The 20,547-nt window shown below is 38.9% G+C and overlaps 1 protein-coding gene across 3 annotated transcripts in view; it reads left to right on the top strand.

The window, feature by feature from the left end:
* The window catches only part of ABCC4 (ATP binding cassette subfamily C member 4 (PEL blood group)), a 157,157-nt gene that overhangs the window by 68,305 nt on the left and 68,305 nt on the right, over window positions 1–20,547 (top strand). The gene's annotated exons all lie outside the window — the stretch shown is intronic.

Here is a 20,547-nt window from a genome sequence, read left to right as displayed (position 1 = left end):
GACGTTATTTGATAGGGAAATAGCGTGAAGCTTGTACTGACAACCACTTCCAAGCGCAGTCTCCTGCTTTCCTGGCACAAGATTTCACGTCCCTTCACAGAGATTTTCTATCTTCTTCACATTAGGATCCCCTGGTGGGGAAAACGGCCTGCTGCGAAACTCATTTCTGACCATATGCTGACCTGCCCAGATACTGCAAAGGCTGTTTTTTCTTTTTTCTTTTGCTAAAGCAGCTACAGAGAGAGCTGCTCTCGCCCCACCTCAGCTAAGCAAAAAGGAGGCATGGCGGAGTTGAATAAGACAGAGAAACCTAATTAGAAGTATTGGCTTTAGAAGACTGCACAGAAGCTGTTCAGAGACAGATCTTTCCTGCAAATGTGGCAAGAGAGTAAAAATGGAGTGACGTTTTAGTCTCGCATAAATGGCAGACTATTTGATGAGATTTGTGGCAAGGAGGTTGATTGGGGAGGCTCAGAAACAGAGGGAGAGACTGCAATAATATTGATGCAAAAACTGTGAGGGGCTTAAAAGAAGGTGTAGCTGAGGTGATGCAGCTGTAAATGATAAGCTTCTGGAGATAATCTGAAGGATAGAGGATTCTTTTGCTCTTGATAAAAACTGTTTTAAATATATACCTTTTTTTTTTTTGCTTTTTTTAATCTGATTAAAATGGGTGGATGCTGCTGTGACTCTTGTGGATAGCGGGGACTGGAGGTGTTACGTGGACAGGACCTCCTCTTGCTGTTTGTGGATGCTTGTCGTGGGTGGGAAGTATTTTTGAGAAATGACAGAAAATTTCTCGAAACCCCACTTTGATTCCACCTTGGAACAAGGCAGAAGCGTTTCCAAACCCAATTATTTTGGGGAAGAGCAGAGCAGGGATAACAAATAGCCAGGTGGCATATGTGGAATGTGGGGAAGGAACCCAGTTCTCCTCCCTCTGTAGTTTCATATGGGCCTTGAACATCTGTCTCCCCCATCCCAGGTGAAAGCCCTACATGTCAGGCTCTTGGCTCTTCTGAGCTCCTTACCATGCCATAACCTCTCATTGCTCTCCCTTACAGACACAGTTAAATCACTGTGGTGTTTGCAGAATAAACAGCCCATTTTGATATTAAGTTTTGGTTTTGTTTTCATTTTTTTTAATCTGAATGGCTGTAAATTAAAAGAAAGCAAAGGCTATCACAGTGCAAACTCATTTCATTAGTTCTTCTGCTTTATGCTGCACAGAAATCTTTCTCCCAGATGATCCTAGGTAATCTGCACTGCAGCATCTGCATGAATTAATTAGTCTGTTTTGGTTTTGAGTTTGTTTTTTTGTTTTCAGATTGCCAGCATCTTGCAGATTATGCAACAAGTGAAGATTAGTTTGTGCCTGTGGTGATCTTGGAGAGTGTTTGGGAACAAAAGGCACTTCTTCATCCAAAATTAGTAGTTTAGTGTAGAAAAGAATGGGTGTCGTATGTGGATCTGCCTCTTCTGACAATCCAGAATAAGAATTTAAGGACAGAAATCGACAGTTAGGGAAGTGGAGGTATTGAATCAAGGTTGACTTTAGTGTGCTGTTCAGTTTAAAAAATGCAAACGTGATAGAGTTATTTACTAAGCTACTTGCAGATAGTACAAGACAACATTGCTTGCTTGCTTCCATCCCGTCTTCCCTAGGTGTTCTTATTTTTTCTGTAAGAATCAGTAGGTACTTTGACAGAGGTTTTTTTGTTATGTATTCATGTGAATACGTATGCAGGACCTCTTTCAGGTTTTGATTTCTGAGGGTAATGTTATATTTGAAGGAGGCAGCATTGTGACAAGCTGGATATGTTGACAGCCACCAGTCTTAAGAGAACTTCACAAAGTATTTTAAAACAGCATCAAGCATGTGAAAAGCATTCATTTTTGTTTTATTAGTTACTGGACAATAGTCCTGTAATTATAACAGTGGTATGTAATGGACAGTAATTATTGCTTGTGACAACACCAGACTTGAGGTAGGTAGCTTGAAACTGGAAACTGCAGGTTCATGGAGGTTTGTTTTAATGATAATTAAAATTTGGGTTCTTGTTGAACCATTCCTAGGTGACTGTCGTTTGCATATTTTGTTGCCGTAGCTTTTGACTTCGGCTTGAGCAGAATATATAGTTGTGGTGGTCCCTAATGAGAGGTTGTGGAGTGAGGAGATTACTGCAATGTCTGGAGAAGCTGAGGCTGCTTTAGCCATGACTCATCTAATGCTGGTAAGAAATGGTGTTCACTGAGCCAGCATACAAAGCGGGCTGGCTGGTATATGGGAGAAAGGCATCAAAGTCTTTATTCTCAACTGTTCGGTTCAGAATAGAAGTGTGTTGTGTGTTAACTAGGTGGATTTGGTTTTGTGTTTGCTATAGAAGACTCGCGAATGATGACTGACCTGCTTGTCTTCTGATTGTAGCATCCCCTCATTTGCAAATTTAGAAAAAGAATATAGAGGTCACTAATACTCCTCCAACTGGAGCTTTTATCATATGCTCCTGGTGCAACATTTATGACATTTGTAAACTCGAAGTTTAAAGTTAAACTCCTCATATCACAGAATCACAGGATGTTAGGGATTGGAAAGGACCTTGAAAGATCATCCAGTCCAATCCCCCTGCCGGAGCAGGAACACATAGATGAGGTTACACAGGAACATGTCCAGGTGGGTTTTGAATGTCTCCAGAGTAGGAGACTCCACAACCTCCCTGGGCAGCCTGTTCCAGTGCTCTGGCACCCTCACTGAGAAGAAGTTTCTTCTCAAATTTAAATGGAACCTCCTGTGCTCCGGTTTGTACCCATTGCCCCTTGTCTTACCATTGGTTTCTCTGTCCACCGGCATGGCATTGCTAGTTTTCACCCGCTGTCTACCTGAATTTATCCTCTGCTTTCTGTGTCTGGGCATGCTACTCTCCTATCTCTCCCAACTCCTTTACACTATCTGCTCCGTATGTCCTGCCCACTTTCAAGCATAATTCTTTACAAGCCTGTGTTAGTGTTGGGGCACAGACTGCAGAATAATCTGAAGGTGCATGGAAAACTAAGAAGGTGAACATTTGGAACATGGACATTATTGCTGGCAATTATAAGGTATAATGGATAGAGGACAGATGACCTAACTCTTTTCTTCCTTGGTTTTCTTTTCATCAGATGTGAGGAGATTTCTCCACGTGTGTGGTAAACCTGTTTTTTCTCAATGAAGTTGTTGTCTGTTTAATATGCAAATGATGCAATACAGAATATTACTAATTCGTGCGTAGGCAAGAAAAAACCCTCTCCTTTGTGGTAAGCTTCCCTTCATTGGGAATACATGTTCCTTTGTCCCTGCATGTGTTTATTTCTCGGCATAATTTCATGTTCATCAGTTTGAAAGTTCAGAACCCAAAATAGATACAGTTCAGTCTAAGTTTTCAGACAAAGTTCCTACATCTGTTTTTAAGATGTCATAAGGAATTTCTCAGACAGGAAGACTGTTCCTGCCCCATCCTTTCTAGGACATACCCAGAGGACAGTAAGTGGTTAGATGCTGGGGGGCATATGCTCAGTGCTGGTTTTTTCCCCTCTGTCTTTTTTTTAATATGAGCATTTAAAGCTGCAAATAAACTTTACACGATATCATTAATCTCTTCTTCCAGTGTGCCTATTTTATGTTTAGAAACTGTCATTCTGGTCTTCAGAGGGAAAGCAGTGAGTGTCTGTCTTCACTTAGAGAGATTTGGTTTAGAATGTTAAGTGTTTTGTATGCAGTGATCTTCTCATTACATGGGATAATGAACAGTTTTAGAAGTACTGGTGCTGTCTGCCACTCATGTTTGCTGTTTCTTCCCTCTCTCTGAAAGAGGGAATATATCCTTAATGCTGGGCAACGTAATGAAGAACCTTCTGGTTTTGTTATGACCCATAAACAGGAGTAAATCTGTGTATGGCCTGGTGAGACAGGAGCCTAACTTTCAGTTTACAGAAGAGAAACTAAAAGCAAACTGAAGTGCTAGGGTTCCTGTGCCTGTTTTAGACCAGATTTGTTGTGTGGCACTTACTTGGTTAAGTTAGTGTTAAGTGTAAAGTGCAAATGGCATCTTTGTTATGGTAAGGTTATCCTTTCAGTAATAGAGGTTAAGGGTTCAGTGAGTAAAACATACAATTTTCTGGCACAAAATAATAGAATTTCTTCAAATCCATGATTATTTCTATTTTCTAGCCATTTAGGATTCCCTTTTGAAGAGCGTGTATGACCAGGCAAAGAAGGATATTCGCAGTGGTTAACATTAGCCTAAGTTTACTGTGTACATGGCAGAGAGGCAGGCTCTTCCAGGGCATTATGGAGAGCAGCAATGTTAGGCTTTGGCTCTAAATCCTGCTGGAGAAGAGCTGTCTTTCCTACTGACTACAGTGTCAGGGTACCCAGCTATCTGTGTGCTTAAGGATGAGTATCTTAAAATCTCCAGTATTCTGAATTTACCACTAAATTTAAGATAAAGGAATTAACCATCATGTTAATATTTATTTTCATACACACCCATATATACAACATATATATTAAAATACATAAATACGTAAACCCCATGTGTTTTGTTTGATGTTAGTGTAATGCTTCTCTCCTTTCTCCCTTCCTTCATTCCCCAGTCTCCTATTAGAAGAACAATTCTCCCTCCCCCCAGTCTGAACAATCAGCCAAAAGTAAACAATTACTGTTAGCCTTCCAGAATATTTCTGGTATTTCCTGACTAAAAAATTGTAAAATGGTTTCAGGAAGAGTTGGTTGTAGTTACCTTTAGTCAGCTAATGTTCCCTTACTGTTGGATGCTTATTTATGGCAAAAGATATCTGTAGAAATCTCTGCAAATTGAAAGCACCAGAACTGTGACATATAGATGGTCTTAGCTTTAGAATTGTCACCCTTTTTTCCTATTGAACTAACAATATAGAAGGAACATTTTTTGTCCCCAATATTTCTAACAGAAAACTAGTTATACCAGACTTGTTTTAATACTAAGAAATCTTTTCTAATACTAAGGAATCTTATCTAATGAGCGCTTTCAAAATAAAACTAAATTTGAGAGAAGAAAGTGCCTTGAGGTCTTTGTAAAGCTGACAAGTTTTAATATTCCAAATATGTAGTGACAATTATCTTTTTTCGTAATTAAGCTACGAGTATGGTTTAATATTGAATTCAAAGCCATTCACTAAATGCTGCTTATATATTTAAACCCCCAAAAATCCCCAACAGAAAAAAGAGAAGAAACAATCCTAACTTTTTTTTTTAATTGAGATAAGAAAAAATTAACTCTGCTGCACCTCAATTTAATGACCAGTGTTGCTCAGCTACTACCGAAGGCTTAAGAAACAGTATTTAGAAGTGATTGTTCAGAAATAAGTGTTTCTCAAAGATTATGAAGGCTTATACAGATGATTTTGTTCACCTGCTGAGTGCTCGAGAGTAGAAATGTCCAATCTGACACTTTGCAGAAGTGTTTGTTTGCTTAAAAAATAGAAACATTGCTGTGGAAAAATAGGATTTTGTTCTTTTCCCATTTTAGCCATGCAACAAAGCAATATTATTATGTGCTTTTATTAGAGACATGGACATTTTATGAAATGCAAAATCCCAAGTTTCTGAAGTCATCTGAGATGTCTTCAAGTTAAAAATTAGTCCCGTGAGCACTGCTTAATTTGTTAAAACCTTTGTGTTTGTACTTCTGTTGTTTGTACTTCTCATGAGATGCAAGACGTACAAATGCTTCTTGACTGCTTTCTATTAATTATAAAGTAAAACATGGCCGTGTTTTGAATAGAAGTCTTATGTATTTTTCAATTAAATGGGCAGAAAGGGAACAGGTTAGTCCTATGGTTCTTGGAAAAAGAAAAGGATATGTTAATTCTTTGACTCTGTGAGGAGGAGATGCCAGAGTATTATCCCAGCTGGTGACTTCCAGCACTAAAATAGAAGAGAGTTTGCAAACTTCTTTGGGTTGTATGTGAATTACCACAGAGTAAGTGTGATGGCTTTCAGCATGGAAGAAAAAGGCTTAAAAGGCCCTTCACACCCCTTAGATTTGGCGTACAGCAATGATTCACACTTGTCTTTCATCTCATCTTTAAAGGGATGGTGGTTCTTCATAATGGAGCTTGACCAGCAGGATAGACAAAGTCTGCTGGTGGTGTGAGAAGAGGTGTGATGGGTGTAACGCTTCCTCCTTAGGCCAAATTTGCCTTTTGCTATACGCCTTTCTGCTGTAGTACCAAAGCAATCAGAGAGGAAACAGAGCAAGGAAGGCAGTTATTTTGATTAGTGAATTCTAGACTATCCTCAAAGGCTCTGATACTTCGATCTAATTCAGTCTTCTATTTTTTGTTGATTCTTCCAAATGCTTCAGACTTAATCAGACAAAAGCCTCTTTCTTCACAATTGTCAAATTTCATTGAATCTCAAGTCTTGGTGATAGAGCTTAATTGTCAGCAAAATAAGTCTTGGTTTCTGTAAATTGTTTGATCCTCAATTGGTTTAGAAGTGACAATATACTTTCTTTTACTGGGTTTAGATATTGTTTCCATGTGGCATATGAAGCAAAGTTGGACCAACTAAAGAAATTATTTCAATTGTCTTCTGTCAGGAAGGCTTAGTCAAAGAGCTTAGTCTCAGATCCTTTAAAGTTCAAGCATCTGCCACTAGGGGCAAAAATTATTTTCCTGTAGGCATTCGTCTTTTTATTGTAGATTTACTGTGCTGCTTCACTTGGCTGATAATCTAATTTAAACCTCAGAGATGAGTCATAGCTCCTCAACGGGATTCACAGCTAGTTTAAATTCTCTTATGTCAGAAACTTTCAGTTCTCCCAGGAACCCTTCTCTGAGCATAATGGTCCTTTGGGTATCTGAATGCACTGAGTAGAAAGAATGTGACCCATGCAAGCCGTAACACTTCAGGGATATTGTTTTGCAACATACCTCAGGTTTTGTTTTCAATATTTATTTGGGTTTCTAGTTTAGGTAAGTTGCGATGTCTTATTTAATTTAGGGTCTAATTGGACCAAGTGTTCCATTGAGGACAGACTTCTGCAGTATGAGGGTGGTATCCCGCTGAAGTAAGGAACCTTCTAGAAGAGGCAGCAGATCTAACCACATGATCATGTGCCGTACTAGCGACTTTTGTTTCATAGGATCAGCACTTTCTGTACCAACTGCGATATGACAGTTTTCCAGAAAAACACCAGATTATGAAAGAATACAAAACCTGGATATCAGGAGACATTTCAGTTTCCTTTCTTTGGGAAGACAAAACAAACAAACAAACCCCCACTTTTCCAGAAGGTCCTGAAAGGTTTGAGAGTGATCCAAACACTTAAACTTGTCTGTGACCTCTTCCTGAAAGCAGGACCGCTGTATAGTTGACCACTAAGAACTTAAGGAATTGAATGTTCATATTTGAAATGTGAACTGCTATTTAAGGACTTCCTCTCCAGAGCCAGTCAAGGACAAAATACACATTCAGAAAGTTAAGAGGCGTTGTAAATACCATTCAGCTGTGATGAAAAGTTTATTGAATGCTTTTCATATGCATTCTAAACGACATTTTTGAAAATCATCAGAGCCAACATTTGTTCTCTAAAATAATAATTAAAAATCTACAATGCTTAGTTGTTGCTCATTAATACTTTGTAATATTAATAGTGGTTGAGTTATTGACACAATTTTGCCTTCTGGGTTTTTTATTTTGCCTTTTGGGTTATTTTTGTTTGAACTTATATGTTTGTTTTTTGTATGTTTTAATGATGTATCCACAAATTGATCCAGAATGTAGTTCTGTGCTCATGCTGTTTTTTTGAAAGGGAAAGGAGAAACGCAAGATGTTTTTCTGTCATTTAATTTCGATGTTATATGCATACTTTTCTATTTTAATTATGCGTTATCAGAGACTGTGTTAATGCTGTTTTTAATGCAGAATAACGGCAAAGCAGTTGTTTTAAAATGTCTGAGATCAGACTATGATCAGTGATTATTTGCAAAATTTGGTGTGTTTATTCCAAACTATAACTTGTGCTTTAGGTCCATGAGAGTATTTTATAATGTTTTTCAGTGTAAAACACCCTTCCTGTGGCCTTTATGGCTCACGTATACTTACTGTCGTTCGCCTACCTGGTTCTTTGTATCACTCTGCATTTACAAAGCATTAATTCAGGGATTCTTCTACTATGCATATTGCAAACAACTTGTGTTGACCTTCTTACTTGCTTGGTCCCAAACTCCTCCACAGTTCCTAGCCTGTGCCCCGCCGTGTCAGGCTTCAGGCTTTGGTTGTTGTGAGGCATGACATGTGTCCAGCTCTGGAGCCCTCAGCACGGGAAAGACACAGATCTGTTGGAGAGGGGCCAGAGGAGGCCACAGAAATGACCAGAGGGCTGGAACAGCTCTGCTGTGAGGACAGGCTGAGAGAGTTGGGGTTGTTCATACTGCAGAAGAGAAGGCTACAGGGAGACCTTATTGTGGCCTTTCAGTAATTGAAAGGGGCCTGTGAGAAAGATGGGGACAGACTTTTTAGCAGGGCCTGTTGCGCCAGGACAGGGGTAATGGTTTTAAACTAATGGAGGGGAGATTCAGGCTAGACATGAGGAATAATTTTTTTACAATGAGGGTGGTGAAACACTGTCCCAGGTTGCCCAGAGAGGTGGTAGATGCCCCATCCCTGGAGACATTCCAGGCCACGCTGGACGGGGCTCTGAGCAACCTGATCTAGTTGAAGATGTCCCTGCTCATTGCAGGGGATTTGACTAGATGAGCCTTGAAGATCCCTTCCAACCCAAACTATTCTGTGATTCTCTCCTCTTTTTGAAGCATGCTTATTTGTGTCTAAAACTTGTGCCATTCTGTGGTGAAGGGGAATGGAGGAAGCAATATTGAAGGAAGAGGGAGGAGAGGAAAGGGGGAGGAGATCTGCAGTGAGTGAAAGAAAGGGTGAAGGAGAGGGCATGTGCAAGCACCCAGTTTGCACAGGGTGAAAATTCAAGTCAGCATGTACAAAGCCCTCTCAATATCCAAACATCCGAACTTTGGCAGTTTCTGTGGCTGTTACTACCAGCTAGTCTTCTGACAGTTCTGTCTTGCAGCTCTTCCCCGAGGCCAGATGGAGAGAGGCTTTTTTCTTGATCTTATGGCCCCAGTGTACTTTGAGGGAGTCTACCAGGAGGTGTAGAAAGGAATGTGGCTTTGTTTGAGCATTAGCCCTCTTCCCATGCAAAGCTTTTACTATTTCTGCACCTGGTAACTGGAGCTGTTGGCACATTCTTGTGTTTTTTCCTCCCTCCATCATCGTTTTGCCTGCTTATCTTTCATGCTTACATCTTTGTAACTTCCTGCTCTCTGTGCAGTAAAGTTCATCCACAAGCTGACTCTTCTTCATCTTCAAATCATCTCTCAAGGTACACCAGTATCATTGTAACCACAGTATAACAATAAACTGACAGTAGTTAAACATATGGGTGGAGAAACTCATTAATTCACTGACCCCTTTGTTTTCTTGTACTTCAAAAAAAAAAAAGAAAAGAGAAAAGGCGCACATCTTGTCCTGCAACTTTCTGTTCCAGCGTACTGCTACATCTTCCCTTTGCTTGTTGTTCCTTTTATAGTCAATTGTGTTGGTTTCTCTTAACTGACACAACAAACTCTTTGGGGTAGGACATGCTGCTGACGACGTGATGGTCCAGCATGCATCCTAGTGAGGCTCTGCCTTTCACTTCAGATACATTAATCCTCTCTTGGGTCTTTCTGTCATGCAAATAAATGGCAATGTTCTCAGGAGTCCCTTGTTGCAGATGACACTCTTCTATTTTTGCCTGTATATTTATTTAGGAGTTCATAGTGCTGGACAGCTGTAAATCAGAGCTTCACAGTGAAGTCTGTCTTTGAATTGAACAAAGACGAAATAGATTGTAAATTGTATTCACTTTTGCTTGAATGACTGTTCAGTGAAGCCATTTTTTCCTCTTTGCGTGTGAATTTGTTTCTTTGTTTATAGAAAAGTAAAAAAATGTTGCTGTTAACATATTTATGTTTACATTCCAAATTTCTTTCTTATTATTTTAAAGCCACAAAAAAATAAAAAATTATAGGGCTATGTTAGATTTTCACTTTAAGCAATGTATATGGAAGTGTATGCTTCTAAAATAATTTAACCTCTAGTATTCAGCTGTCAAAAAATCTAGGGGAAGGAGTTAAAAGTGTATCCATACATGAACATTAAAGTTTCTTTCAACACTGCTGGTATTTCAGTACACTATTACTGTTTTAGTATCGTCAGCAGGTACTCACTCGTCATTTGCAGCTACTTATTCCCAGTATGTTTTTCTTTTTTGTTTTTGAGGTGAACCTTTCCAAGAGTTGCCCAGTAGAGGGGGTACAGTAAAATCATATGCAGTGCAATATAACTTTTCACAATGCTTAACATTTAGTCATTTAGTTTTTAGAATTTCTTTTTTTTTTTTTAATGTAATGAATATAATATGCAGTAGATAAAAGTTCGTATTTTGCGTTTTCCCATTTGAAGGTACCCTACGTTTCTACTTCAGTGTTGTTAATTATAGTTTAGGCTGTAAAGAAGTTTACGTTATAGTGATACTGTTTTTTTCCCCAGAAGCTGATGGCCCAAAGAAATATATTGTCAGACTATAGCTAGATTCCTTTGGACAGCACTTGTAGCTTGAAGAAAATGCTTGGGATGTGGTTGCCTTCAGCTTTTCTGAGACAAAAGATTTTTAGTTGTTTCTCAGGCGAGATTTGCAAGTGGAAGTTGGTGCCAATCACAAAACCGAAGGGGAGATGAAGTCATCCCTCCTTATACCCTACAGCCTGCTCCGCAGGAGAGGATCCATTCTATGCCCTAAATTAGGCCAAAAAAAAATAAATCTGAATCCAACTGTCGTCCCTCCCATGCTGATTGTCATAGCCTTCAGGCAGGTGCTCGTTTGCCTTATTCTGGTGCCATACTTATTTACTGATTCATCCAAAGGGAGAACAGTTTCAGGAGCAGGGCTGAAGTCAACCTACCGCAGATTGCCTCTGGGAGAGCAATTAACACACTTGCTGAAGAGGTGGGCAGCCCACATTTGGTGCCTGGCAAAAATAACACGTTCCCTTGTGTTTCTGCCCAACCTTCACCTCTCGTGTGAGTGTCCTGACCCCTGGGCTTGGCTCTGTCTTTACAAACAGGATGACAAGTTTCCCAGTATCTTCTTCCTTTGAGGTTTGGTGAGTGGTACCTAAGTTGTGAATCTAGTTGTTTCCAAAGTTTCTATGGCTTTGCTCTGACCTGTGGTTTAAAATGTCCTAAATTGAAGCTTAATTTTTAATTTCATGGAGAATGTGTCTTTTTTAATGGTAGCAAATTTTCCAAGCAAATGCTTAGATAATTTGCACAGCAAACTAAAAAACTATTCAGTCTTGATTTTTTTATAGTTATACCAGAATTTCTCTGGAGTTCAGTAGTAATGACATTTCATGTGAGACAGGAAAAAAAAGACTCAAAATTATCCAGTGTTCTCCATTGTGACTTCTGGATATCTGAAGCCATGTCGTTGCAATAGAATTTTTTAATAGTATGAGTATGAAAAGGAATTTCAGGAATCATTACATGGGTACATAATGAATGAACTCTAGAGAAAATCTCTCCTTGCCAAACAATTCACGTTGTCCAGAAGAGAGAGAAAGAAAAAGAAACTGAAGCTAAAGAAAAATGATTGAACCAAAAGAACATGCCAAGCAGAAGATGAGGGTTTACAAAGTCAGATGAAGAGACTACTATTGGAGCTGCCCAAAGGCTTTATCCTCACAGTGAATGCACCCGGTAGAGGCCAGAAGTCTTGGGTTGGTTTTCACGGCAATGGTCCGTATAGAATTTCCTTCCGTGGTTTCAAAAAAGGAAGAAAATGGGTGGATTACATCAGAATCATTCTCTTCAGCGTGCAGGAGGGTATCTGAATATATGTGATTGGTAACATACATGATAATATTTGTTTTCTGGATTTGTTTTCTGGCTGATAACCTTATCAGCCAGATAGCAGTTTCAAGTGAAGATTTCAGGAGGCAAAGGCTTTATATTCAATAACATCCTACTTGGTTGTTGTCATCTTAGACTGGAGTGATGATTGAGCCTTCGAAGTTCAACGCCAAATACAAAAGGGGAAGAAGAATGTTTAAAAGACGCAAGTTAAGATTCTTATTCAGTGGATCGTCTTAGGGAGATGGAATGTTAAGAAAATCAGCAAGTATGAGCAGATTTGCAAGAGCTATGTGAGATTTCCCCCTGCCCCCCATGTTTTCTGAACTACTGTATTTTAAAGCCTATTCTGAATCTAGTCTTGATAGTATAAATAGCACAGGAAAACTCTTGTTTGTTGTTGGAAAAGCCTTATTAGAAAGGTAACAGATATTTCCATTTTTGTTTCAATCCTTCCATTGATATATATTGATATATATAACCGCCAAATTTGAAAGTAGCCCTAAAAGCTGTTTTTTTCCTCTTGTGTAAAAATTCCTGCAGCTCTTCAGATGTTTCAGTCCATCCTGATTTGTAGTGTTCAGTTTAATTCATTGTAAGCCCCCCCTCCAGCAAAACAACACTCGGGACGTATTTTCAATCCAAATTGGATTTATAGCAGAAAGGAGAACTAGACTACAGAAATGCTCTTTCAGAAGTGGATGTGCTTGTGGTTAAATGGTTTAGCAAATAATTAAAGTCATGATCTTGCCAGTAAAAAGCCAATATAGAACTACGTTTCTTATATACTGTTCCAGGTTTCTCTTATAGTGATGCTTTGTATTGTGGTTAGAAGTTGAAGTAGATAACTTTACATCTGGAATACAGAAACGTGATGGTGTAAATCAACAGAAAATACTGTAGATAGTATACAACTTGACATCTCTTTAAAGGACAGTTGATAAGATGTTGCAAGTGGTTACCATTTTTCATCCTGTGGTTGGTTTTTCAGGGGGGGAAAGGAGGCCCATCTCGGCTCTTTCTGTAACCCCTCCTCTGTATAAATATCTTTTTTTTTTTTTTTGGTTCAGTTGGACTGTGTGACTTAAAATCTTGTTGCTTATTTTGTAGTATACAGCAGAAATTATGTTGTGCTGTATTTTGGCAGTACATTAGAGTTAGTGGCTTGGTTTTAGTTTTTGATTTGTTTCAATATGTTTAGATGTAGATTTTATTAATCAAACTCAGGATAACTTAAAATAGCTCCGTTGAGTAAAAATGGGTTTAAAAAGAAGCAGAAAGTATATCCAGAGCATAACTTCTGAAATAGTTAGAACTTTGTTCTGACAATCATCATAGCAGAATTACCCATGAAAGGTTTAATATTACTCCAGGGATTGGGGCAGGCAGGTATCTGCTTTTGTTGTCATTGTAATTATGAAACAGAGATGTAGCTTCGTACTCAAGTTATGGGATAAAACTTTATTACATAGCCAGAAGTTTGTTCTTTTGAATTATTCAAATACTTTCTTAAAAGAAAAAGAATTCTGTGAATGTTAATTATTGGGACAGGGGGTACCATTGCAAGGATCAATAATTTGAGAGTTGTTAACGAATATATTATCCCACATCTATCATGCTTTTGTAAAAGAGGTCATTTTGTTAACAAGTATAAGACAGCACAAAAGTTAAATTCTGATTTACAAATTCGATTACAGCCAAAATTGTAGCCAGCTTGGTTAATTGTTAATGATCTATGATGTGAAAGGAGTTACAATTGCAGAATGCATTTTGAGATTTCTCATTAAAGCAATTTGACAAGAAAAGGAAAGTTCTAATTCCTGTTTTTTTCCAAGATGTTTTGCTTTTGTGCTTTTTTTTTTTTTAATTGAAAACTTCATATATCCATTGCATTGTATCGTGAGGAGATAAGACTTCAGCCGGTGATATCTGATGTTAATACACATGCTGTTCTGAGCACACCCAGGAAGAAAGACAAATCAACTGTACCACATAATTTAGCAAAGGGATAAGTCAACTTACATGGAGCATTGACCTATTGTGATTTCCTCCAAGCAGGGTAATTCTGATCGGCAGGTCATTAAAGTACTGTGTGTTCCTAGTGGAGTGAAAAGCTCAGGAAACAACTGTACAACTGGGATCAGTGTATTCATACTAGGCAGTGTAGACATCTCCATCAGCAGTAAAAATAGAAATTAATTTCGAAAGATGCCTGTTTTCCGTTCTTATCTTCGTCATAGTTATCCTTCTTTCTTTAAATCCTACACTTAAAAATAAGATCAAACACGGCGTTCACGTTTTCTTCTCCTTTCCTAACTGTTTGACAGCATTCGTGTAAAAAGTCCTTTTCAAGTAGTAAATTAATTTGGATAGAAGGCATCCCACCTGAATTCATTACATGCTGGCAGTTTAGATAAATGGATATTATGATCTCACCATACCTTGGCCCAGCACCACTGTGCCCATTTGCAAATGTCTAAGAAAGTGATAATATTCCTGTCAGTTTCAGGCTGCTAAAGGAAAAAAAAAAAGGGGTAGAATTTCTTATTTATATTTATAGGATGCCTGTGGGGAAGAGAGTAATGCTGTATATGGAAGTTTGTGTGGACATGCGGTGCTAAACATATATTAAAAATAGATAACAGACCTATTGACGTTTCTTTGTAGAAATATGGAAGAAAAGACAGAGTAGATCAGTAATTGACAGCTATGCAGGAGATGCATTTCCAGATCTCTTTCTGAAGAAATATTTCACAAACTTACAATTCCTTTCAAAGTCAGTAATCCATCTTTAATTATTTTCTTGATTTCATAGCTGTATTTTACAATGTTGATGTAATGTCTGCCTCCTGCCAGCATTTGATATGGACAATCCACTTTGTCGCTGCTTTGATGAAATGGAAAGCTGCTCGTAGTCGCAGTACTTTTTAAAAAAAGAATTCTTTATTATTTTTTACTCTATATGTGTAAACTGAGCATGGGTGAAGACTTATTAGTCCCTGAATGCTGTAGTTTAACAGCAATATCTGTGGGGAGCTGCCAGTTTATACCAGTGGCAGAATGGGAAAGGTCTTCAGTGTAGTTACGATAAACTGACGTGGGTCTAGACGCACCCAGTTCTGTGCAGTTATTTCTTTTATTCCTTCCTTTTATTACCACATAGACACTTCTGAGCGTTATTTTACTACTATGCATATGTTTAAAATTACTTTGGTTTTATAAGCTGTAATTTGGGCCGTTAAAGTGCTTGATTTCTCTCTTTAGGCTAAGTTATCACCTCTCTGTATACAAAACCTGAGGCGTGACAGCAGCCACACAGCGGTGGCCGCCGTGTGTGACTGAGGACCTCCTTGAATCCATTCCTAGCCGTACAAGTTGCTTTCAGACAGGTTTCTGTGAGTTTGCAGCGAGAAGTGGGAGATAGCAGTGTTTTAATTTGTTGCTTTATCTTCATAGAGACTGGGCTGTGGGGGAGTGCTCATGGGAGATTTTGAATATTTGAATATTTTTTTCTCTCTCCTGGTAAATGCAGTGTACTTTTGTGTGAAAATTGATATTTAGGCCAATTGCCTTGGAGGAGTTTGGGTTGCTATGCAAAGTAGTATTTATTAATAACATTTGTGTATTAATCTGGAAGTGTGATGCAATTAAAATTCCCTGGATCGAGGATTAGCTTGATTCTCTTAAGGGAAAAAAAATTCCAGAAGCGTGCACCTGTGCACGTACATGCACAGACAAGTGGCAAAAGCTTTCTGTCCCTAGAAGGTCCTTTTCTTAAATCCTTTTCCATTTCAGAAGAGGTGAATCAGTGGACTAGAGAAGTAGCACCAAAGTATTTCTGCAATGTGTGGTGAAGCAAGTGGGTATAAAGCCTTTGTGAACTCTTTGCAAGGTATATAAAAAAATCAATCTGCCCACTTTATTCTGTTATACAGAAGTATTTCAGTGAGTGCACTGGCCAACAAAGTATACTAGAAATGCCAAATACATCTAGAAATAATATACTGCTGCTCTTAGGGTCCTTGATATTGGAATTTAAGTTGCACAACATTGAAGGCTATTGGTGGCATTTGGCTGTTCCAGTGGAGGTTCACAGTCGCTTGTTTGAAAAAAAATATTTTTTTTTTCTTTTCTGGTGTTTACATCCTGAGTGTTGGTTCAGTTTGGATTATATTTCTTTCATCCTAAAGTATGTATAAACATTTTAAATAGGTGTGTCGCACTGTCAAGTGTTTTCATTATTTGGATGATAGGTTTGAACATCTATTCCAAAGTATCAGTAGGCACCTGCAGAAGCAAAGTGGGTACGTAGCACCTGAACACATTCTGATTCATGCAATTAAAGCAGTTTACAGAGTGAGGAAGAAAAGAATATCACATACTGAGGTTTGATGTCTTTTTCATGGAGAACAAAAGAGGTTTGATTCTTTCACTTCAAGTTTAGCCTAACCATTGTGTAGTGGAGGAGGTTTAATGAATCATTGTTTAACTTTGATACTGCCAAGTATTTGACCATTAAATAGTCTGAAATATGTACAGAGCACTTTGGTGACAGTCCCTTATTTAACTGTGATTAATTGGCATTGTATAGTTATTTAATTACTTCGGAAGAAATGTATCGACAGTGTGTGTTCTGATTAAGTTATTTGGTGTAAGAACAAACATAGGACTGTTGAAGAGAGCACGTTCCCTTTTGCAACTTGCTACTGATGCTGCACACTGTGTGGAAGCCTGAGAATGATTAAAACAGCAGATACTATTCACAAGTTTGGATGGTGCTCTAACATGGGCATATTCTTGATTTCTTCAAATACTTTTTTGTTAATGGTTTCACGACATTTCCTTTGCCTCAGAAGTTTTAGGTTTAGTATTTTCGTTTGGCTTTTGAAGCCCAGACTGAAACTCACTGGGATAAGTAAAGGGTGCAAGTGTTAAGTGAGCTTGAAAATTTTTGCATATTAAAGATACTGGACTAGATCTAAGAATTATTGTGTCATCGCATGTATCTATGTTGCAGAAATGCTTACATATGGAATTTGGGGTGTTTGGGAGTATGAAGTAAGGTGGGAAGGTGATGTTGATAATCTGTAGGTTTGAGAGAGAAGGATATCAGAAGTTTGGGAAAGAAAAAAGATATTTATTTTTTTGTGAGCTGTGCAGGTCCTACCTTTCTTGAATAGCAGGTGCAACAGTTTCTTCAATCTGAAGAACCATCCCAAAAAGTTAGGTTTGCAATTGCTAGTAGAAACTGTAATAATAACTGTAGACATTTGGAGTCCCGACTCAAAATGACTACTTTAACTTTCATATCTGGGATGTTTGCTCTTGCGTGCTTAATAATGCACAAACAACTCACTGATGTACTGTGCTTCCTGTAAATGGAAAAAGTTGTTTCTTCATGCCTTGCGAAACAGACCTCATTTACTTGTAGACATCCTTCTAAATGTAGCAATCGCTCTGGATGCAATATCACGATGGCTGTGGGGCATTTTATGGATCTTTCCCCAGCACGTCTGTTTGCAGGTACATTGCTCCCCCTGGTATATGGTGAGGGAACTTGGTCTGCCGGGTTACCGCGGCTTGGTTCTGCATAGGATGTGCAGAAAAATAAAAACAAAAGTAGGATTAAGGCTGTGGCTTTGTTGCTTGCTTTTAGCAAAAGAAGGTCACTGGATTAATGTTAGGAGAGGGAGACCACAGAATCACAGAATGTCAGAGATTGGAAGGGACCTTGAAAGATCATCCAGTCCAATCCCCCTGCTGGAGCAGGAACACCTAGATGAGGTTACACAGGAATGTGTCCAGGTGGGTTTTGAATGTCTCTAGAGAAGGAGACTCCACAACCTCCCTGGGCAGCCTGTTCCAGTGCTCTGGCACCCTCACTAAGAAGAAGTTTCTTCTGATATTTAAGTTGAACCTCCGTTGTTCCAGTTTGTACCTGTTGGCCCTTGTGCTATCATTGGTTGTCACTGAGATACGGACCTCTTAGCAAGAAACAAGGTATTTTCGTAGACTTACTGACTTCAGGTGTCGTTTTCCAGAACTATTATGTTCAAACACTAAGTACGCCATAAATTACTTTTTTCCGTAACTTGAAAATTCAAAAAACTGAAGTTCTTCTACTGGAGATTCATGTGAAAATTTATTTCAGAAGCTACTGATTCACGTGCCCACTATTTAAATTGCTTTAATTGTATCAGGTGGCCTGTAAAAGGTTACAGTTTTCCAGGTTTGCCTTTTTCATAGACCATTTCTTTTGCTCACTTTTATTTTAGTCCATGTCATTTTACAGAATTGCTGTATTTACATTTTAAAGAGGATTAGGCAGATTAAAAGATGTCTTCATGTTTTATCGATAATGTCAGATTAATTTCCACTTTCCTAGTGGCAGCTCACAGCTCTGTCAAAACACAGTCTGTAGAAATGCTTTTGCGCTTCACAGTTTCATAAGGTAACTGCCAAAAAATCAGTTTTGGCAATTAATTAGCAGATTGATATACCTGTGGAAACTGGAATAGTTGGTGGATATATGGAAGAAACAGTAAGACCAGAGGACCTGACGCGGGCTTAAGTGAGCCAAGTTTTCCTTCGTGATGGAGTTTGTCAAAGAACTTCACCAGGAGAGATGTTACTGTGGAGGAGAACGTTGCCACGGTGGCTTTTGGTGTGCAGGACGTAGACAAATGTTCTGCACCTCTCACTTAGGTCTGTGCCAACTTATAACCCTCAAAAGTTACGGAACAGATCTGTATCGTGCTTATAGACTGGTGCTCTCCTTGTCACAATTCTGAAACTTTGTCAGAAAATGGCTAGAGATTGTCACAGCCTCCAAACAATTGCTGAAAAAAAACCAAACAAAAGCCAGACTCAAAGTCTGCAAAATTTCTCCGTGAGCAACTTTGGGTCATTCTTCAGTAGAAATGAGAACTTAACTCTGAGATGCTGTTGGAACTGAAACTAAAGTTGCTTTAGACAGCAAGCGTTTTGTAATGGCTTCTCTCCTCTAACCATGAAGCCTTCCTCCTTCCCATACAAAATGAGAGGAAGCATAGTGCTTTTCCAGGAACAACCTGGGATGTGCTCTTTCACTTGTGGGATGAGGGAGATGGTGAAGGCCTCACTTGATTCCTGGGGCATTGGCATCAACCTGCCCTATGGCCTGAGTGATCCTCCCTGTCACACAGGACAGCTTTTGCGCGATAGCTTCTTAGATCAGGCTGAAACCACTGAAGATAAAACTTATTTGAGTTTAAGATGCAAAGGGGAGATTTTAAGGCTGAATTAAGGTGGGGTTCACTCACTGTGGCAAATAATCCTTTGCCCTTGCATACAGCTTGTCATCGGTTGGTCTCACAGTGTTTCATGGAGGGGCTTGGCACTCTAACCTCTCTTTACTCTGCTCTTCACTCCATAAAATAAAGCGGAGTCACTTGGGAGGCAAATGACAAAGCTGGGAACAGATTGCTAATGCCCTGAGCCCAAGCCATCATAGCATCTTGTTCCCTTCATCTGCCCCTCCCAGACAAGCCACTAAGGAAAGCTCTGTCACAAGGAAGCATTTAACCTCTTTGAATCATTTTCTTCTTGCCAGTGAATTCTTGGTTCATTCGGAAATAACCTGGAATGTGGTATTTAGGGATGTTAACAAGTCTTAGCTACAGCACGCATGCCATACATTCTAGATCGCTCTTCCATGACCAGTCTCTGTGTAAGAAATCACAGGAAAAGGAAAGTTGAAAAAAAAAAAAGTTGCCTTGGACTGTCTTCTGATGTATCTACCCAACATGAAATAAGTTAAAGAGAACATCCCCAGCTGCCATTCATGGTAGAAACAGATGAAAGAGATCTTGCTGAGTCTTGTGCTGCTGTATACCCATCTTCTCTGTGTGCAGAGCCTAAAAGTAGGATGAATTCTGCTGTTGCCTGTCTTAAGTAACTGCTTTTGGTAGTAAAGTACTGTAGAACAAGCTGTTTGCCACCAGTACCTCTCTTTGGAGTCATGTCCCAGGCCTGAGGAGAGGATGTTTTGCATATTGCTTGGTGTGGAGTAGAAATTCCTTTAAAAAAAGCAATTGATGTTATGCAACAAAATCCTTAAATCTGGAAAACCAGAGTGATGGTTGCTAAAGAAGTTACTTTGGTATGTCTTATCTCTGAATTACGTCTCCAACGTGCTCCACGGAATCTGTAAACTGAACTACTTTCAGTTTAATGAGCACCTTTGAAAAGATTAAAAAAAAGTGCCTTTTGTTGCCAATGCAGTGAATGTGTTTGTACAGTTAGCAGTAATAATTGAATCAAGATATATGTAGATAAAAAAGCAATGTGAATGCATGTACAGGCATTGCACACCTTAGAAAAGGCCAGATTCCCATCCTTAGCTTTGTTACTTTCCTGGTGAGTAGAGGTATCGATTAATAGAGAAAGATACTAATCCACTTATGGGTGGCAGCATTGTGACTTTAATTATTAAAGAACTCTTGCTAGAACTGATTTTTTCACTCAAGTAGAACTTGGGAAAATGGAGAAGTGTAAATGCTTCACTGACAGCA

Source organism: Columba livia, chromosome 1 (genome assembly GCF_036013475.1).
Source record: "Columba livia isolate bColLiv1 breed racing homer chromosome 1, bColLiv1.pat.W.v2, whole genome shotgun sequence".
In the NCBI taxonomy this organism is placed as follows: Eukaryota; Metazoa; Chordata; class Aves; order Columbiformes; family Columbidae; genus Columba; species Columba livia.
This window is presented reverse-complemented; position numbering and strand designations above follow the sequence as displayed.